We start from the raw sequence: 17,438 nt of genomic DNA, 5'->3' as shown, positions 1-17,438 counted from the left end.
CAGAGTTGATAAGTGTTGAAGGTGTTGACATTAATGACAAAACCATATCAACATAACCAAAATACCAACAGTGAAGAGGATATTTAGGTATTTGAAGGGAACTGTTGATTATGGTTTGTGGTATCCAAAGAATAATGATTTCATTTCAAGTTCTTATACAAATGTTGATTGGGCAGGTGATATTGTTGACCGAAAGAGCACTATCGGTGGAGCATTCTTTTAGGGAAAGAAGTTGATTTCTTGGGAAAGCAAGAAGCAAGATGTTATTTCTTTATCTACTGCAAAAGTTGAATACATTGTTGCTGGTAGCAACTATACTCATGTAATTTGGATGAAGTAGATGTTGAAGGATTGTTGTCACTAAGGACTGCACCCTAGCTAAGCCTAGACTTGGCTAACCTGTAACACATGGGACTACCTCCAGGTTGTGGGTACCCTATAACGGAAGTAGACCTCTAGAGAGGGTTGGTTCCCTATGAAGTTTCCTAAAACTACTTATTTTGATAGAGAAAATGGTAGAAGAAATACTTTGGAAATAAAATTCTAATCTACTCAAGCGGTGATGCACCAAGATATTATATTTTATTTTGTTTTAAAATGACTTATTACAATGGATTCAATAAATACACTAATTGATTTCACAACTCATTTGTTCCTAAGATGACCATAAGCATTTCTTATAAAGGTCATTGATTTCAATCTGCATATAAGATGAAATAAACCATACAATGATGTTGGCTGAAATAAAATCATAACACGATATATAACCCGATCAAATCTTCACTAAAATATGATATTGATGCATGAACAACAAAGGACTGACCATCAATTCACATGTAAATTTAGCATAACACAATGAAAATGATACAATAATGAGCAGGAATAGTTGAGTTATTCTTTGAAATTTCCAAAGAATCTGATTACAAAGCATGGAGATATCTCTGAATTTCAAGTATTGAAGGTTACAAGGAAATAACACAACTCAAAAAATTCTGAGTTAGAAAGCTAAATTCATAATTGTTCACATAAAGAAAGAACTAACTCAAAATGAATTACAAGTTTTTATTTTATTAAAGCTACTCCTACATTTTGAATTTTGAATTTCTAGCTCCTTTTGGATGATGGCTCAACTGGCTTGAAGGGATATGTTGGCTACTCCTTTTTCCCTTGAAATTAGCTGCTAACTGATTGAGAATTTGAAAATCAATTGTGTTAGGCTAGCTCACTAGAAAACCCCACAAAATTAGCATCAAAACTGAATATTTGGAGCTAATTTGGCTCCCTAAACTTCCCTTGATTGATTGATAACCCTTTGAGGCCTCCAATTCGGGGATTTGATTGTTGGTTTGGGCTCCAAATCCCCCCCAAAAGTGGGATTTTGTCTTTGGACGCCCACAATGACATTAATGATTATCTTGAATTTTGAAATTCAAACTTGGAAGTTTGAAATCAATACATTCAATTTCACTCATAGCAGTCTTTTATCATTTGCACTCATCCCCTTTAACATTGGTTTTTTATTATACCTTTTCCATGGTTGCTCAATTCATTGTCAATAGACTGCCCTTATACATCTAAGAATGACTGCAAATATTATCCCTTTAGACTCCAAATTCATATAAACAGTAATATACCTTTTAATGAAAAAGGGTCTCTTTTTTCTTATAGTTGTTCTCATGTTAATCATCATTGTTTTCCTTGTTGGTTGCTTGTTATTATACAATGCATTATGATTGTATTTGGTTCATCTTGGTTGCTAAGACTCTTGTGTGTTTTTGAGACTATTGTCCTCATATGCGCTGAGACTAACCTGTTCTTGAATTCTTTGATTATATTGTATTGTCTTTGGGACTGAAAAAAGGTCCTAAAAACCCTCATCCTCCCTCTATTCCTTTGATATAACTTTATTATTTTATCATTGAAATTGTACTTGGATTATAGTTTCATCTCTATCCACAAGCTTTCATAGTGATCATTCAAACCCGCCATAAATACTTATACTGTGAGTCGTGGCCATGTCCTTTGGACAAACACTGATGATCATTTAAAAATGAAGGTTGATCTTCTTATTTTTTCATCAGCATATCATCTCATGACTGCTATATTGTTATTGGATGCCCCCCATGTCAAAATGTTGTTACAGGCACATCATGCTTGTTCTAACTAGGGTTTCATACTCTTTTTGTACTGCGTATTGTCATCATTATTTCATTGTTCATTTAACATCTATCACTGCCATATTTCTCATTCTATGTTTACATGATCTCTTGAAATCTATTTTCGAATGGAATGCACCTTGTTGTCTCTTGACTATGACTCTTATCTTCTTCTTGGTTTGCATAAGTTATTCATGACTATTGATTATGCTTTGGAGAGTTACAACATCATGCTAGACTGCTTTCTTTCATATTGTACTTTCATAATTGTAGCTATATTATTGTCCCCCACCCAGGTCTGAGAGAAATGACCATTAGAATTTGTCTATGCTTTGAAACTATGGATTTTACTTCTCTGGGCTACTATAGGATTGTATATTGGCATAGATCTACATTTTGAGACTCTGTAACACTGAATGAGCTGCTAAAACATTGTGATGATCTTTTGGTACTTTATCTTTGTCATCTTGACTGAAATTTTGTGATTGTATGCAGACCTTATTGTGCTTGGGTCTATAAGCTCTTTGTCTTTGTTTCCATTAGTTTATGAGTTTGTGGACTGCACTTTATGTATGACTACTTTTAAGACTGCTATGTCTATTCACTGTCATGATTGCAAAAACTATCCTCTCATTGTGATCATTTTGCCTTTAATCTTTTGAAACCCCACTGTAATAAAGCACTTGATTAGATTTTGTAATGGTAGTAAAGACTACTCATTATCCATGTGGCTGTGTTATCTTCATATAAATCTTGAAAGGCTGCTACAACATTGTGACTATGCCCGATGACATAAACCTCCCAAGAACCTATTCATTATTTTGTCTCTTATATCACATAAAAATTGTTCACTTTGAGATTGTTTCAAACACAAATTTGGATTCTATTCCTTGTATACTCATTGTTATTTAATGATTTTTTTAACTTCTCTATTCACTATCTTTTAGAAGAGATCTATAATTGTGACAGCCATAATGACTTAGAATTGTCATTACTAAGTCTTAAGACTATATCTATACTATGTGCATTCATTTGACATTATCATTGTCAAGTCTTCTTCATTGTGCCTACACCTTGCATCATTATTGAAGGCTTTGAAGATGTTTTATCGTTGTTCTCTAATAGACTGTAGTAGCTATGTGACATTAATGGCAAAGCCCTATACTTTGTGTGCTCAATGTGCTAGTTGTGGCATTCAAACAACTGTTATAAAAAGTTAATTTCATCCTATTCATGTTGATTTGTTCTATCTATGCTTTGTAGCTCTTGAGCTATGCTAGAGGTCACTGCTCTAACCAAGGACCTTAGTGTTTCATAATTACTTATCTAACCATAGATACTTGAGTTCTATATCATTAATATCATTTTTCATGACATTTCAAACCGTTAATACATTTTTCCTTCGTGAGTTTGAGCTGCAAATGTTCCTTGAATCAATAATGACTCCAATATTGCAACAAAACCCTTGATAAGGCCTTATCCACTATTATTTTCTATTCAATGTATTTGGGGTTGTGTCCTCTACAATGGGTTTGTTGTCCACAAGATCATACTATTTAAACCCTACCAATGCTTCACAAGGTCTACAACCACCTCCAGTTCTTTTCTCTTATTTTTGTCATGTGACTGATTATATGATAGCAATGACTATCTCTATATGCAATGGTGTCATTATTCTTTCATGTTATGAATATTTCTTTGAAAATGTTGATTGTCATTGTACCAATGTTTTTCACTGTTATTTTCACTCTGGTTGTCATTCTTGAAGGGTTTGTTCATTAGACTGCTATGAACTCATGATTGTCTTTCTCTGCTGACTGTGAATGTCCATAAGAGGACTGATATGATTGTATGTTACACTTGATGGCCCCTCTAAAGACTTCTATAGCTTATCATGCACTTTAAATCTTCTATTTCCTTTTAGAAATAGAACTATCCCTTCCTCTTCAATATCTCTATTCTACTGAGGGCTTGATCTATATAGGTAACCTTTTTTTGTAGGGATTTAGTACTGTCGAATACAATCCTTTGATTGTATTTTGCGTTCTCATTACATTATCTTTTGTCTTGAATGGATGTTCTTTACATCTCTACACAGAGATCTTTATGATTGCTTTGATTGATGAATGGTTGTAACATTGTCATAAAACTTTTGAAATACTATCAAAAGGACTATGACAGACCATAAACAAGAACCTTGTTTCTCTAATATCTATTATGACCTCAATTTTGACCTTGATTGCTTTGAACCCCCTATGACTTGTGAATATATGTTTTGAAATAATAGCCAGACTACCAAAAATACAAAAAACTCCTCAAAATTTGGACAAAATACAAAGCATTCCATGAAAGATCCAAACCTACATTAATAATCAATGAACCCATAGGCACAAAAATGAAAACAACTCATGACCTATGAACCCAATAAAGAATAAAAGTGCCCCTAAAAACAACAAACTCATGACTTACTTGAAGTCCTATTTTTGTCAAACTCCATGATTTCTGCTAATAGACTCTTGAAACTACTCCATTTCATAGATCTAATGCTTCTACTTTATTCCAAACATTGTTATTGAGAGATTTATTCTCTTCAACTCTCTGTCCCCACCTCTATCATCTATTATGACTGAAAAAACTAAATCTTGGTAGTCATAGAAAATCCACATGAAGAACTACTACAGAGATTGCCTTTCTCTTCATTCAAGGGTTAGGGAAAGCATTAGAAGCTCTTGAATAATAAAGTCTAAAAATTCCCTCCTTTGATCCTAAGAGACCATGTGACTTTCATTAAGACTCTCATTTGAAAACACCTTCCTTTCAAGGATAAAAGAATTACAAAGGCATTTAAAAGACTTGGATGGATTTTTAATCTTTTCTAATAAATTTACCCACAAATAATTTACTAAATTGACATACAAATCCAACAAAATACCCCCACCTTAACCCAAGACCTAGAAATAACACAAGACTAAATGATATTTTCAACCATAAGGACTTGGCTTAACACATGAAAGTTACAGAATGACTCAATAAATTCAATTAGGGTGTGAGACCAAAATTCGATAATATTTTGGGTATTTGCCTTCTAAATACATCAGGACTAGTAGCCCAGCCTATCCATTAGGCATGTAGTCTTGGAAATCCTTAAACCAACTCAAATTTGACTTGCAACCCTACTGTTAGAAACATAGAACAACGTCTAAGACTTGTACCAAACTGTAACCAACTTAAACATGACTGAAAACTGTAGACGTATAAAAATGACCATATTCCAAAATGAATATTTAATGTTCATTTTATTCTCATTCCTCTATTTAAATTAAGTAAATTATTCAATTTATTTAGTTAAATTCACTTAAGCCCTTTATGTCATTTAATTTAATAAATCATTTTATTTAATTAGAACCCTTCTCTCTACTTTTAATTAAATTAACATTTAATTAAATAGTTTACCCCAATTAAATAAATCTAATTTATTTAAATCCCCAACTCGCAAACAAATTGAAATAAAGCAATTTATTTTAATTAATTCTATTTTCCCTCACCCACTTGCATTTTCCTACATCTCTCACTTGCCTCCTAACCCTATTCCTAATTTCTTCTAGAATCTATCTAATCCTAATCAATTAACCTAAACGCATCCATTATCCCCTTTCCCTAAATTTGAGGAGGTCACTTCTCAAATTTGGAGTAAAGTCTTCAAAAGGCATTCAGGCCTTTTTCCATTCAACAAGCTAACTTGTTGAATGCCCCCAAATTTGTAAGGACTCTTACAAATTTGTCCCCAAAGTCTTCAAACCATTAATGGTTAACTAACCCTTAGTGGCATGGTTAGAGACTTTTTGCCTAACTCAACCTCCATCTAACCCAAGGGTCTCATCAAGCATTTATTGCTTTGACCATGGTTATTCCTTTAACCTTTGCACAAGAGTTTACCCCTTGGGTAAAAGCTTTATCCAATGGATAACCCTAACCTAACCTTAACCCTTACCTCCTAAGGTAACCATGAGGTCTTCTCAAGCATTTAATGCTTCTTACATCAACCAGCCTTATGTTGACAATTGTCACCATTTCATTGGTGAAAATTGAAAACATGGATTGACAACTTTCAAACTTGGCCCTTGATTAACTCTTTCAATCCTAACCATCCATTGCCCTATTTTCACTATAAATAGAGCTCTCATTCCTCCATTTTAAGGATCCATGCAAGCTTTACTATCTCATTTATGCTCAATTTTATTAACACATCTAGCTTCTCTTTGTAATAGGAATTAATCTAATAAGCATTTTAGACTATTTCCTTTATCATTAGCTTAACTCATGAACTAGTATATCATGTTAGGATAGTATTACTACTAATCTTGTCATCTTATAATCTACTTTATTGCATTTGTAGAATCATGCATAGATAGGATGCATTTTCAGAACTAAATCAATCATAAGCATCCCTCATTCTTGCATTTGTCATCCCTAAGCCAATTTGCTCAATGATCTGAGAGAAAAGGCATTGGCTTGAGGGACCTTGTGAGATAGAGAACCATGGAACCATCCTTGGGAAGTTGAGTCATTCTTCATGACTCCATAACTTGCACCAAGAAGTCTTGTGGGTGTGTGCACAGACCTCTTTGAACTTCATTTTTCACATTTTAAGTTTTATCGATCCGCTTTTCCCGCATACATTTATGGTGCCCACCGTGGGGCCCTACCCCATTAATCAAATCGGTTTTCAAAAATAAACACTTTTGCAGGTACGTGAGAAATAAGAATTAGCACGTAGGGAACATCCCTTAGTGCATTTGGTGGATCTTTTAGGGCATCCAGTGCACTGTTTAGCATGTGGGGTCTATTCTCTAGCGCGTGCATTCTTTACCTTAGTGCATCGTCCCCACTAATACTTTCCTATAGGTCTCGGCATGAGAGAAAAATAGAGTAGCGCATCTGAAACACAGTTTAGCGCATCCGGATTATCTTGTAGCACGTATAGTTTGTTCTATAGCGCATCACAGACAGAGGCAAAACAACTGTAACCAAATGTAAAAAATTAGACTTGTTGAAGTCCATAGGTTTTCTAACAATTTTACTTGGTATTTTGCAGTGTTCTAACAAATTTCTTGCAGATAGGAGCTTAATTTTAGGATCATTAAATAGTTTAAGTTTTTACTAACTTAGTTAAGTTAGTTAAGATATAAACTTCCTTTTTGATTCTTGTTAAAATTGAACTCACTTTTTTTTGGGCTTTAAAAAGAACCAGAAAACAAAATTTTCCTTGCTTTTCTATGAGAGAAAATTTTCAAATTGGGTTTTAAAAGGAACAAATTCAATTTTTTCAAGTTTTGCAAACAAATGGATTAAAAAGAACTTCGCCATCCTTTGGTGTATAAAAGGATCCATTGTAGGTTTTAGCAAGGAAAAGAATCACAAAGTCCCAAAAGTTTTTTGTTTTGCAATTAAAGAGGGAAGATCTTCCCCTTTCGCTCGATTTCTTTTGTTGACGAAACATCGTGTTCATTTTGTTGACCAAGTTCTTCTTTTCAGATTAGAAAATCATTGCCTTGAAAAGTTAAAAAGAACACCATGTTTTTGTGGAGCAACATCTCCATCTAGGATTAACAAATCATTGCTTTGAAGGGCTAAAAAGAACTTGTGTGCTTTATCTCAAAAGTGGAAGGTATTTGTTCTCCCCTTAATTGGGTGATCAAAAAGCCAAATCACTCTTAAAGCTTTCTTTAATTCAAGCAATAAATCCTTTAGCAGGCTTGCCTTCCCGAGGGGTTGAAAAACTCTTAAGCCATTTTTGGCTAGTGTGAAGGGAACGACCTAAGTGGGAAACAACTTTGAAGCCAAGTGTTCCAACCCACTATAATCAAAAGTGGAAAGTGATGAAAGTCCTTTTCAACAGTTGCGCACAGCGATTAGCCTTCCCCCAGTATCCTTGAGATATGTAAAGCCTTTGTTTTAAAGGTTGGGAAGCCTCCTGAGGGAGTTTATCACTGACGGCCGAACAGGAAGCTTGATTACGAACCTTAGCATACAAAATTTGAGCCGAGCCAGTAACCAGACATTTGCAATATCATAGTGCAAGGGTGGGGAAGAATCCGCCCCCAAGATCGCTCACCATATATCTCCCAAGATAACTACTCAACTATGAAGCAATTCACTTTGGGTTAATTTCTGGCAAAAGCCAAAAAAATGGGCGCCCCCTAGGGGGTGACACGGTTGTTTGAGCTGACGGAGTATCGAGACTAGTGGGCTATGATATTGCTTATGACCCTTGAATAAAGAGTCTGATTGAAGTGCATGTTGTATCTAAAACTGTTGAAACATTGGGGATTTTAACACGTCCTCGCAAAACATACACTTATTGTTTATATTAAGCAAAATGGTTGTCTCTTTGGTGTCGTGCTTTCATTCGTTATCTCAGAAAATCATCTATCAACACTAAAAACTCAAGGACAAATTCCAAAATTGCAAAAAAACAACCAAGTCAATATATTTCAGGCCAGTTTAGCGCGTAAGAGAAACTTCTTAGTGCATAGGAACCATCTTTTAGCGCATTAAACCTTCTCGTTAGCGCGTCAAGTCTTAACAATAGCACTTCACCTAGATCTAAAAACAAGCAGTGATAGTTAGCGCATCTTGAAAGCAGTTTAGCGCGTTTAAGCATCAACTTAGTGCGTAGAAATCAAACTTTAGCGCGTAGGGTTTAACTGTTAGCGCATAGGAGGCCCATATTAGCGCATGGCCTTTTAAACCAAAGTTGAACCAAAGTTGAACAAAATTAACTAGTTAGCATGTATCATGGGGAAGCGTAGCGCATGGAGTCTTTTCTCTAGCGCAGAGAGAAGTTTTCATAGCACATTGCATCTTTGTTTTAGCGCATAGTCAAAAACTAGAAAAATAGGGGGCAAAACAGAGGTCAATTTGGAAAATTTTGAGAATGATTTCGGAAGCTTCCCTTCATCAGCCTGAACTTCATCAATCAAAAAACCAAAAACAGAGTATCAAAAGCTATTTCTAAAAGCAATTTTTCATCAAGTAAAGTTGCTTAAAATCTGAAACTAGTCACAAGATAAACATATCTATCCTATCAAAATCGGGAAACATCATCACAAGTAGCAAACAGGTCCTTTAAATCAAACAGATTTTTATCCCAAAAACACACTTGTTTAAAAACTCTGAGTTGTCAAATCGAGTTTCCATATCGAGAAAGCTCATATTCCATATCATTTGATGCACTTTGTCATGAGGGGGCATCTAAACCTTCACTTTGATAAATTAAAACTTAAGTTTCCAAAACAAGCTAAACTAAATCCAAAACAAATCAAAGAAAACCATTGATCGTTTGTGCATGACTAATCCTCATATTCTGCGAAGAAGGAATATTTATCATAACACTAAGTTGAAGAAACAACAACCAAGTTCTTCGAAACTTGCCAAAAGAAATAAATTTTTATACATCAATCGTCAACTCTTCAAATCTCATCGCACATTCCTTCGTCAAATACGATTGTATCTTCAAAACAAAACAAACGAATTTGACAAGGAACCCTTGAGGAGTAGGGCATTCTGTCAAAAATCAGCATTCAGTCAACACATAAATCAAGGAGGGAAGATCAATCTGGCCTTCTTTCCCGAAGAGTGCATTACTTATAACATACCCCGATTTGAACCACCAACCCCTGAAAAAAACATTGAAGAAGAGTTCATTCCCTTTTTCCCAGAGAGCTTCTACTAGATGCCCATTGTTACTCACTCTCAACAAAACAAACAAAGTGAAATGCAACCGGAAACTAGCATGAATCAGAGATTATCAAATCCTTTCGAGTGTCTAAATCTAGAGGACACCGAAATTTCTGAAGAACTTCTTCAAGAGTGTCAAGAGAACACTTCGTTTCAAAAACTTGTGGAAAGATTCATGGAGAATGACAAGAAAAAATACCTCCTCATGCTCACAAGCAAAGGTGTTAAAATTCCTGAAGACTTTGACACAGACATTTTTAAAACAAGATCTCACCATTACAAATATCAAGAATGACAATGAGAGGAAGAGGCATGTGACCCTGAGCAGGGTATTCCTGAACAAAATCTACAAGAACAAAATATACCTGAGAAAAACATCCCCGAGCAAAACATACCATTCCATACCCCATTTCAGCCTAGAATTAATGCAAGAGAATAATTCTTCCCTCGGCAAAATAAGGCACCTTTGATTGCTCTTACTCAACAAATGCAAATGTTGCAAAGACAAATGCAAGACATGCAACAAGGTACAAAAGTATGGTACTCTTTAACTGAAATCTATCCTTATCCATTTGATAGAAGATTGAACATGGTACCTTTTCCTCCAAACTTAGATGTTCCCAAGTTTGACAAATATGATGGTAAAAGTGATCCTCGTGATCATTTTCAAGAATTTTGCACAATGAGTCTTGAATTTGCTCATGATGATACCTATTTGATGAGGTTATTCCCAAGAAGCTTGGGAGGACAAACAATGGAATGGTTGTCCAGAATCACACCTCCCATCAGATCATTTGATGAACTAGTCAACAAATTCATAACTCAATATTCCTATAACATTCAACATGCTATCACCATGTTAGACATCTGTAATATGAAATAGAAAAACAATGAAACATTCATGGTCTTCCTTCAACAATGGTAGCGTATGGTTTCAAGATATCCTCATGATGTACTCATAAAGGAAAAGATGGAAATTTACATCGATAACTTGAATAGTGAGATGAGTTACAGACTCAAACTCCAATGCATACCATCTTTTGCTAAATTGATTGAGAATGGCATCCAAGTAGAAGAAGCATGTGTCAAAAAGGGAACAGTGAAATTTTTCAAAGAAGGAACAAGTTCATCCAATTACAACAACCAAAACAACAACAACTTGGACAAATCCAGATTCTAGACCAGAAACAAAAAAAATGGAAATGAAGGAGGAACTGAATCAAATGATCCAAAATCAAAGCAACCCATGCTCGCGTTATCAGGTAATCCTCAAGTTACAAAGAATCCCAAAGGTGCTAACCCAGGCACTAATGCTTATGCACCAAATACCAATCAAGATCAACTGAACACAAACAATACCAACAATACCCAAAATAATAACATCAATAGAGGACCTATTCCAAACTCACAGTGTAACACAAACAACTTTCTGAAATGCATTTATAAACCACTAGGGCAATCACTGGAGTCAGCATTCAGAGAACTCCTGGCAAACAAAATTATCTCTTTACCCGCAATCAGCAACTTTGAACCACAAATCAAACCACCTTGGTGGAATGACTCACACTTTTGTGATTTTCATCGCAACAAAGGTCATCAAACAAATGATTACATGAGGCTGAAAAACATTGTTCAAGACGTGATCGATAGAGGTGATTTAACGGTCGATGGTCTCAAAAAAAATGGTGACCATAGATCTTTCAAAAATCCTCTTCCAAACTACAACAAGGATGGAGCTTCAACCTCACACGATACACGTGGAGCTCGTATCAATCACATATACAATAACACCATCAATCACATATCAGCTGAGGACAATCAAGTCAATGTTATCACAATCAAAGATAGACGTGAACATGAATCCGTCAATATAACAACCAGAGCTCAAAAATATGTCTTGAAGGGACATATGTCAACAACAAACATTGTACCCAAAATTCAATATGATCTAGTCGGTCAACTACGCAAAAATCCTGCTCAAATATCTATACTTGAGTTGCTGAAACTTTCGCCAAAACACAAAGACATATTGGAGCAAGCCTTATTGGAAACAAATGTACCGCAAGATCTGGATGCTAACAAATTCCAAGCCATGGTGGCTCATATGATAGGACCTCATAACCTCACTTTTTCTGAGCATGATAATATCTCATTGAGCCATCCACATAATACTCCACTCCATATTGAAGTCATGGTCTATAAATACCGAGTTAAATGAGTATTAATAGATGGAGGAGTTGGACTTAATATTTGTACCTTAAAACTTATCTGTGCATTAGGCTTCTCAGAGGAGTCTATTGATCCACGCAAAAAGATCACTATAAAGGCATATGATGATGAAGAAAGATCATCTAAAGGAATGGTGGTGTTGCCAATTTAGGTAGGACCAATATGAAAGGATACTATGTGTCAGGTCTTAGACATAGACCTCACATACAATATCCTATTGGGTCGACCTTGGATACATGAAATGCAAGCGGTACCCTCCACATATCACCAGTGTGTCAAATTTCCCTACAATGGGTAGGAGGTTTCTATATCAATTGATCATAATCCATTTCAGCATTGTAATGCTATGGGGGCAGCCCAAGACAGCTTAGTTCCACATAATAGAGAGAAACAAAATTCATCAGCACAAGATCTTCAACAAGAAAAGTCTAAATCATTACCTAGATATTTCAAGCAGAAAATGAAGATCAAAGAACAAGGCATGGGAGAATACTCTTTAGAACCCATTTCTTTGGCCAACTTACTAACATCACCTAGATCTCATAGATTACCTACAACATTAGCACATCAAGCAACTCAGCCCATCACCAAGTTTGATGGCACATTCATTCAACTCGGCACTCTAGCACATGAATTCGAGGAAAAGGATATCCTTAGTTGGCTATACAAAGATGAGGAAGAAGACAGAGCAGCTACTATGGAAGTATCTATACCAACACACCTGTATGGAAAAGGCTACTTAATCATGTAGCAAATGGGATACAATGGCAAAGGACATATTGGTAAGCGTCGGGAAGGCGTCACAGAACCATTGGATCCTCCTTCACAATTCAGTAAAGACAAAAAAGGATTGGGCTTTGAACTCACTCTACCACCAAAGAGGGTACCACACAAATATCAAAAACCCCAATGGAAAGCAAAGAAGAAATACAAATAAGACTCTTGGCAAGAGGCACTATTCAAGTCAACTGAGACAATACGTAAAGAACGTGAACATCAAGAATGAGAGCAATGTCAAAAGTAGCCTATCAATAAAAAGAAGGAAGCATCTACTGCAGAAGCACATCATATTCAAGAACCAATATCCAACAAAGAAGAATCACCTCTGGATTACATCATTCCTCCCTAAGGAGAGAGTATATGAACAAATGCAAAGAGTGGAAGCAGGATATGACACAGAATCAGAGAAAACTATCAAACTTGTCTCAATTATCAAAGACCTGTTCTCACCCTACAACATACCAGTTCACAACACTACTAGAATCTGGGATAATACCTCTTAGATTGATTCCAATGAATATGAATGGGGTAGCTGTTCTAATATTACTGAAGATATTTGTGCAAATGAAAGTAATACACCCATCTCTAAAGAAGAACGCGGCACAGAATCTAGACCACTTGAATTTGGTCTACAAAATATCTATGATGCCAAGGAAAAAGAGCAGCACCATTATGCGAAAGTCTATATGGAAGATGATACCATCTAAGACTTCGACAAAATCCTTAACTTATTTAACACCCTAGCCAATCACAATGATACTTCCATCCTAACACTTATAGCAGTCGAACTTGATCCACCTAACGATTCCTTACCACTTGTCTTTCCTGACCTCATAGACTAGGATGAACCTGAAACTCATGATATACCAATTTTCCCAAATGATGAATCCATTATCCATTATGTATGTACCGTTAACCTGGAGACAGTGAACAAAGTAATGATGTCTACAATCAGGGGAGTGCCAAGTCTCTCGATCGCAAAAATGAGCAAAATAAAAGATCTACTGCTGAAAACCAGTCAATGGCAGCAATAGATCACACAAAAGTAAAAATAAAGGACGCATCTGAGGGTGAAAACCTTTTTAAGGCACCTAAGGATGGGAGACTTGACACTCTTCCTGAGCATTATCACGAGCGATCACCCATATTGATTGATCCCACTCAATCAATCAACATTGGTACTACAGAAGTAGCCAAAACTATACACCTTGTAGAATCTCTGACGGAGGAAAAAAGATCAAAATTTATTAAATTATTTAAAGAAAAGCAAATCAAATTTGCTTGGTCATATGCAAATATGCCCGAGATTGATCCACAATTAATCATGCATCACTTGTCCATTGCTCCAAGAGCTAAGCTAGTCAAGCAAAAATTGTGAAAGATGAATCCACATGTGGCACTCATGGTTAAAGCTGAATTGAAGAAACTATTAGACGTCGAATTTATTCGACCTATCGACTATGCTGAATGGATTTCCAACATTATACTAGTATCAAAACTAGATGGCAGTATCAAAATCTGCACTGATTTCAGAGATGTCAACAAAGCCTGTCCAAAGGATGACTTTCCTTTGCCTAGTATCGACATAATTGTAGACCTCACAACAGGCTATGCAATGCTATCACTAATGGATGGTTTTTCAGGCAATAATCAAATCAAGATAGCCCCAAAAGATCAAGATAGAACAGCGTTTACCTGTCCATGGGGAACGTACTATTGGAATATCATGCCTTTTGGCTTAAAGAATGTAGGAGCAACTTATCAACGAGCAATGACAACAATCTTTCATGACATGATGCATACCTTCATGGAAGACTATGTGGATGATTTACTAGCTAAATCATTCACTAGAGCAGAACATCTAAGCATCTTAGAAAAGATTTTTGATAGATTGGAAAAATTCCAAGTCAGGCTCAACCCTAAGAAGTGTGTCTTCGGGGTTACATCAAGCAAAGTACTAGGCTACATAGTTTCAGCTAAAGGTATTGAAGTGGATCCAGCAAAGGTACAAGCCATTATGTGTTGGCATTTTTTATGTTTATGTTGTGATTGTCATTGATGGACACACACTTGTATTGAGATCCCCTTTATATGTATGAGCTCATGCCCAACCGGTATGTTGTATTCTAGTCTTTAGACTATTAGTGATTTTGCAGAATGTGTTTCCCGGTCTAAAGCGGCATGACAACCCCAAGCGATTCACAGATCACAAGTGGTATGAGGGAGCAAAGCGGCACAACACATTCTTACCAGTCTTCATTTTTGTCAAACTGGCAACCGGTATTTTGTATGAACCAGTAATACTCTGTGATGAGTTACCAACCGGCATTTTGTGATGAGTTACCAATCCACCGATTGTTTGATCGTGTTGACACATTAACGGTGATTCCTGTGTCGTGTTACTAAGTATGTCTAAGTTCATTGAACCTAGGAAATTGTAAAGAAATCCTATTGGACCAACATGAAATCAGATTCCTTTAAAAGGACATCATGTCTAGGGTTTTAGGTTGTTGTGAAAAGGGTTAATGTTGAGCTAGGGTTTAAGGTGGATGTGGAGTTGTTGGAAGAGCGATCTTATCTAAGAAGATCGAGTTGTAACTAAGAGAGAGATAGAGAAGACTGAAGTAATGCTGGAATGCATTAGCTGTGAGCAATACTGGATCTAACTAAGCAGTTTGTGCTATTAGATAGATCAAACACTTGTTGATTACTCACATCTTTAACAAGTCAGTAGCCCCTAACCAGTTAGACCTCAAAGCCTTTGTAAAATCCTCTAACAAGGTGGTTCACACATGTGAATCTAAAATCCTCTAACAAGGTAGTCTTTAATCAGACTTATCTCCTAACAGAGATTGAGATTCCTAACAGGATCTGTTCTGGTGAAGAACATTGTAAGACCTTAACCGGTCTGGTTTCTATTCTGCAGATAGTGACTTGTGAGTTCCATCTCACCGTGGTTTTTCCCAGTTGGGTTTCCATGTCAAATATCTTGTGTTATGGTTGTATTGCTTTTATGGGTGAATGTTTTATTCACATTTTGGTTTGTATGTGTGGTAACCGGTTTGATTGTCAGACTGCTTTACCGGTTTATCTTTAGATTGTGTAAGTGTTTTAGTGCAAAGATTTTTGGCATACTAATTCACCCCCCCCCCTCTTAGTATTCATCAATTGGTATCAGAGCCAACCTTTCTATAAGTTTAACCACTTGGAAAGAGATATGGGGGAATACACCTTGAGGGAACTTACTCAACGGCTCACTAAGTCTGAGCAAGCCTATGATGATCTTATGGTCAAATACAAGGCATCTCAAGCAAAAAGAAGAGAACATGCAGAAAAGCTGATGGAACTATCCGAAAGTAGTTCTAAAGATGAAGCTAACATGGAAGCTATGATTGTTGAAGTGAATAAGCTGAATGATTCAAACTCCAATCTGAGAAAGGAGTTGGAAGGACTGACTATTCGGTTCAGTCAAGAGCTTGAGAACCAGAGAAAAGGTGAATATCTGGTAAAAGACAGAGATCATGAGATCTCCAAGTTGAAACATGAGATTAGTGCACTAACTGCTCGCCTTCATGAGAGTAGAATGGAAAAAGAAGACATGCAAGGAGAACTGAACATTGCCATCTCTGAAAATGCAAGTCTTATGGAGACAAACACTGCTATTTCCAAAGAACTCTTTGAGTCAAAGGAAATACTTGCTAAGTTTGGCAAAAGTACAGTCAAGCTAGAGCAAAAGATTGAGTCATCTAGACCGGCAAAGAATACCAATGGTCTTGGTTTTTCTGGACATGAGGAAGGAGAATCCTTAGGAACAAATGTTGAAGCATCAAAGAAGCAACCGGCACTCAAAGGAAAAGGTAAGCAAAAATTCAAACCTGTTTGCTTTAACTATCTTAAAGAAGGACACACTGCCAATGTATGTAGGAGCAAAGCCTACAATAATTTTCCTTATTTTATCAACAATGTACCTAGATTCAATAAGTTCAATGGTCATTGTTATGCATGCAACAAGTTTGGGCATAGAGCATTTGAATGCAGGTCTGTAGTGGATAACACTGGAAGATATCCTCAGAGGACCCAAGGAACTGGTCTTGAATCTTTTATGAACTGGAACCACAACCGGTTTAATGACTTCAATCATCAGTCAAGAAGTAGTGGTCATCAAGTGGCAACTGGATGGAGAGAAAGTTGTATGATCTTTCATGGTCATGGTCACACTATTGTAACATGCAGAAGGAAGATTGGAAACATGTACAATGGACCTTGGAGAGCACCTGGACTTGTTTGCTATCACTGCAACAAACCGGGTCACATTGCAAGATTCTGCAGAAGTAGAAAAAGTATATCTGATGATATACCGGTCACTCAGGAAGGAGAAATAGATATTGAAAAAGTCCAAGGAGACATGAAGAAAACATGGAAGAAGAAACCAACAATGTCGGAAGAGAAACCGGTTTCTGCACCTAGTGTGCAAATATCGGAACCGGCAAACTAAGCCTCAAAGGCTTAGGGGGAGCAAATGGTGAAATGCTT

The sequence above is a fragment of the Cryptomeria japonica genome, chromosome 11, assembly GCF_030272615.1.
Source record: "Cryptomeria japonica chromosome 11, Sugi_1.0, whole genome shotgun sequence".
NCBI lineage: Eukaryota > Viridiplantae > Streptophyta > Pinopsida > Cupressales > Cupressaceae > Cryptomeria > Cryptomeria japonica.
Note: the sequence above shows the minus strand (reverse complement) of the source record.